This window comes from Meleagris gallopavo, chromosome 2 (assembly GCF_000146605.3).
Source record: "Meleagris gallopavo isolate NT-WF06-2002-E0010 breed Aviagen turkey brand Nicholas breeding stock chromosome 2, Turkey_5.1, whole genome shotgun sequence".
Taxonomy (NCBI): domain Eukaryota; kingdom Metazoa; phylum Chordata; class Aves; order Galliformes; family Phasianidae; genus Meleagris; species Meleagris gallopavo.
In genome coordinates, this window is record NC_015012.2 from 6388025 (window position 1) to 6393404 (window position 5380).

General features: G+C 43.4%; 1 long non-coding RNA gene across 5 annotated transcripts in view; it reads left to right on the forward strand.

Annotated features, from left to right (window-relative positions):
- LOC104909502 overlaps positions 1-5380 on the forward strand; it is a 157067-nt gene that overhangs the window by 137386 nt on the left and 14301 nt on the right. The window lies entirely within an intron of this gene.

Here is a 5380-nt window from a genome sequence, read left to right on the forward strand (position 1 = left end):
AAAAAACAAAAAACAACAACAAAAAGAACAACCTAGGTACTTTCTAGTTTCAGATGTTTTGTGTGATTTTAACACAGAAAGAAACCAGTTTGGACTTGGAGAGCGAGCTACTGCAAACAATCTGTTGCTAATATAGTCTAATTGCTAGTGATATTTTGAGAAAACAATTAAATTGGAAGTGGGGTTACTTTGGTGTTTATTGCCTGTGACAGTTTCTTTTGGAAACAGACTCTGAGAGCTGCCGAGCTGAGGCTGTGATGATGTGCAAATAATACTTATCATAAACACAGCACCAGCCAGCATGGGGAAGTTGGAGACCCGAACAAAGTCACCTGTTAGAGATGTCAAGGCAGGCAATGAGATGTTACCTCTGCAGAGGTGGGCATCACCCTGTGTTTGTGCCCTCGGGCATCACTGCCATCCTTCCTCTGTGCTAAGACCATGAAGATGCTTGGCTGCCTGCTGGCTGTGATCTGGAATCTGTTCAGATGCGTGAATTTCACCAGAGGAAGGAGAGGTACAACATATGAGAAGGAGTGCGTTTGAACCACGTGAGTTCCTCATGGAGTGTGACAGCTCAAGGGAAAAGTCTGGGCAAAATTCCCATGGATTTCCCCACATCCAGGTTTTCACTGCTGGTTGTCACTGTGATTAGTTCAAGGTGTAAACAGACATGCCCTCTGCAAGCAGCTGTGCTGAAAGAAGAGGTTGCCACCTAACTCCAGACCTCCCACTTGCTCTTTTACAGCCTCTGATGCAAAACGCAGCTTCTGCCTGGTGGGCTTAGCTGATGGAAGCTGAGCGGGGAGGTAAAGGTTGGCCCCCAAAATGCTGTGAAGCTTTTGGATAAGCCAGTCATATAGTTGGGTCAGGAGCGTGTCACTGAGTTCTGGTCACCCCGTGATGTACAAGCTGCAGCAGAAATAGCACTGAAGAGGAGAAGAGGCTGTGCTGGTTACAGACATGCTAATTTTTGGAATGAAGATGTCAGATCTTTGGAAGTATGCGATATGCTATACCCGAACTAGCCCTGAAGGCTGGTATAAGGGAATGGGTACAGACCTGATTCTAGCTACTGGTACCTCTGGAGAGGTCAGCACCAGCCCCAGCCCAAACCGTCCAGTCCTTCAGCAAGCACTGAGCAACGGTGTTTGTCCTTGGTGTGAAGGAGCCTGAGTGTGTTAGAGAAGACTTTTGAAGGCCACAGACATCCCTTCTGCATTTGGGTTGTTAAACTGGAGAGCTCACATTCACCAGCTTTTTTCTTATCCCAGAGACATCTAGGTAACTTCGTTTTATATCTTCTACACCAGCTCTGGTCCTCACCATATCTTCTGGCTCCAGGAGCTGGAGATTTAGAAAAACATCAACTATTTTCTAAGCAGGAACAAATCAGGTAAAGTTTTGTCAGAGAGAGGCCATGTCTTAAGAGCTGTCTCTTTTTTGCCCTCTATGCAGAACTGCTTGCATCAAGACCTTAAACCCCTCTGTAAAAGCTGTTTGTGTGTGAGCAGATGGTATTTCATTGTCTTTTGCTACTGATCTTGAATTATCAGCCTTCATAATGAAAATACCAATTCAGCCTTGACTGCTCTGCTGCAAGTCTACCAGGACCACTATAATGCACAAACCATATATGCTGAATATTTATTGTGGTACTGTGCATCTTATTTATTGTATAAGCAATGTATTTTGTAGATGAAAAATGATACCTTATCTAAGTCAATGAGTATAACCAGGAGAAATATGCCAGAGTAATCATGTGATTCATAATTGACATCTGCTCTCCAAAGGCTTGGACAGAATCTGAATTTCCAGCCTAAGTTTGAAATGATCTTCTGTTTCCTGGCCTGGGCAGAAGTGTGCCACCACTTGCACTGGCAGCTCCATCAGTCTTCGGTATTTCCATAATTCCCTGTGTGCATAGGAGAGCTGTGACAGCACATGCTGAAAATATTTCAAGAAGTTGCAAAAAGCGCTGCTGTGATTCACTGTCCAGGAACAACAGGGGGAAATATTTTTTTTCTATGCGAATGCTAATGAAGACCAGCCCATGTGCATCCTTAGGGTTTTCAGTGGGTTTTTTATATGTGCTTGAGTGCGTTTGTGTATTTATGTTACATCTGTAAGTGTGTTCATGAATATACGTGTGCCATTTTGGGGTAGCATTTCTGTTTCCCTTTTCTGCTTTGATTTCGTATGTCTGTTGCTACCTACTGTACAGCCTGGACATCTGCAGGCTGGTGGGACCTCTGCAGCATCACTCCCTCCAGAGTTTATTCTTCATTTCGTTTCTTTCTTAAAACCCCACTTTATAAAAGTGCCTCTTTCTGTAACAGTGATGGGTTCCTTGTACCTATTTGGAGCAACATATGCTCAAATTGCTGAGAAAAGAATTTTTGGGAGGATTTCTCATTGTGTATCACTTGTGCTCCTGCTGGTCAGGAGGAGCTCCTGGCACAGTATATGTCTGGCTGCATCCAGGTCCTTTTAGACAGTTGTCTCGTGAGCTGAATTGCTCACTGGATTTCTAGCAGTTTTGATGTATTAATGGGACACACACAGTTATCTATGAGCAACTCCCCAGGAGAGAGGAGGGCTGCAAATAGAAATTACACAGTAGGTAACATCATAGCTGATTTACAGAAATGGGAGTTTAAAGAGAGGGAAGCAAGGTGAATATGGAATTTGAAGAACTGGAGTTAAGTTCAGTGAGCACCATAACTTGCAAAGTATTCCTTTGGCAACCTTACTGCTCTTGCTTTTATGGCTTCATCGGTTGTCTGCTCCTGTAGCCAAGTTCCTGGTGCAGCCTCTCCTTCAGCAATGGCACTGATTTGGATGTGTCTTCCTCAGGTCAGCACCTATTTTACTGAGATGTTAGGGACATAATACTCAAGTCGGATGAAACAGAGCAGCAGTTTCAATGCTGCTGAAGAGTGACAGGGCTGATAAATGGGCAAGGAGACAAACAAACAAGACTCAATTCCCTGCTCTTCAAGCAGCCACATCTTTTTTCTGGATGCGTGGTTTTTTTGGCAGAAATCACTGGGGTGCAGTCAATGTGATGCCTCTAATCCCACTTATGGAGGGCTCTTATGGAGAGCAGTTTTTGGGATAGGAAAGCATGAGTGGGGGATCTTATTTTCCTCAGGACTCCTTGTGGCACATAGTGTGGGATCATTCCAGCTCGTCATGCTCAGTCTGCAATGTGTGAGATGGGTGAGGCTGAAGCAAAAGGGATGCTGAAGGTTTTGTCAGTGCACACAGCAACAGGGACGTATGGTGTATTCCAAGAGTTCTATGGATCATGTTATCAACAGCATCTCAAGGACAGCCCCCTCTCTATTGGCACCACCTTCCCAGACAAAGAATGGCCAGGTTTGTCTCTATGGCTGGGCTGCACTGTTTATTCTGGACAGATAAGACTCTGTAGCATACTTAAAGGAGAGCAGAGGCTTCACCACTCTAGTACACATAAGACTATAAAGTTTATGTAGATATTGGGATGGGGACACTAATCCTGCCCTCATTGAAGCCCTTTGGAAGGCTCCCAGTGACTTTACAGAGACTCTGAATTACAAAGCTACCACTTTATTTTTTTCACTCTCACACAATGTCAAGGATAAGTATTTTCCTTCCAAATGTCCCTTCTTTCCTCTGCAGATCTTCGCTATATGCCAGCTCAATGCAAGGACTGCGTCAGTTATCAGCGCTTTGTGCCAAATAACCAGACCTGGTTTACAGACAGTGCTCACAGTCCACAAAACCAGAGCAAAATCAATCCCAAATGCCACATCTTTCCTGCAGTTTGCCACATCGAGACATTCCACTTGGAGTCGAGTGTGCAGGGTATCATCATGCCCTCCATGTGCTTCTCTCGGAGCACAGGGAGAGCATCAAGGCAGAGGGGAGGAGCAGGATCTGCAGGAAAGCACCTAAAAGAAGAGCTGAATTGTAATAAAAGTAGCTTATAGTGCATGGTAGTGATAATATTCTGCTCTGCCCAAGTGGACGTGCTGATGTGTCCAGCCTGGGAGCAGAGCCAGCCTTGAGTTACATATTGTGGGGCTCTCAGTGCCTCGAGCATTGCTCTGGTACTTGGGCTCCTTTATACAGCCCACTGTGTTCAGACAGATGGATATACATGCAGCACAGGCAGATGGATTTACGTACATATATATGTGTGTGGGTGTATAAATATGGATATGCACAGATGAATGCATTTTATATATCTAAATATATATTTATAGATGCAGAGCATGTATATTCATATACATAATACAAGTCTATATGAATATACATTATATATGTGTATATACATATGCATATTAACACATCTGCATGCATATATGCATACACATATATGCATATATATACACTATGTACGTACATCTGTATACATATATACATACATATGCATGCCTATACCTGTGTATGCATGCATGTGTTTGTATATGTGTAGACTTAGATAATTTTTATAATCTAAACAAGACATAGAAAGAGAAATCTATAATGTAAATGCATAACAAAATAAAATAAATATGTTCATTTAATTGCATTTCAGGGTTTTGGATAGAATGGAGTTGTACCTATGATACAGTTCTAAAGATTTTGCACTTTTGCAGCTAACATCTGATGAACCCAGTTAGATAATTTTTTGCAGTAGAAAATCATTCCAAAGCAAATCAGAGCAATCAGGTTATCCTTGCACTTGGGCATGTGTAAAGAGACTGCCTCAGTGAAGCTGTGACTGCCTTTTCCATCAGTGTTTCTGCAGTGGTGCCATCTTCATGTGCTTAGCGACATCCCAGACATGATATAGATATAGAGCCATGGAACCACCTATTGTTGAACACTAACCATTGAATCACCATGGTTAGTGATTCCAACCTTGCAACCCAAAATCGCCAGCAAACACCTGACTGCTGCAGTAGGCTGGGGCTCTCAGCTCTGTAGGGGTCCTCTTCATTTGCCAAGTCCTTGCTGTGGGGAAGGAGAAAAGTACAGCCCTGGGAGAACCGTGTGGGATAGCAGAGCCAAGTGGAGCAAGGATCAGGTGCCTCACCAAACAAAGGAGAAAACAAGCTGCAGGTGTGGCAAATGCCACTCTGAGTACAGGCAGAAAGAAGGAAGACATGCAGCCTGCATGGGCAAGGATGGACCAGGTGAATTCTGGCATCCTGGGTTTGGAAAATATCCTTTGTCCCTTTTAACAATCCTTGCTGATGCCAAGAACCTGCTGTCTGTGTTGACACAGAGCTCCCTGGGCACTTTTTCTACTTATTATTATTACCATTATAGATATGCCTTATGTTTCTCTGTAGACTAAGAGGAAAACAAAACTATTGGCAGCTCATCTGAGTTGTTGCTTTTTTTT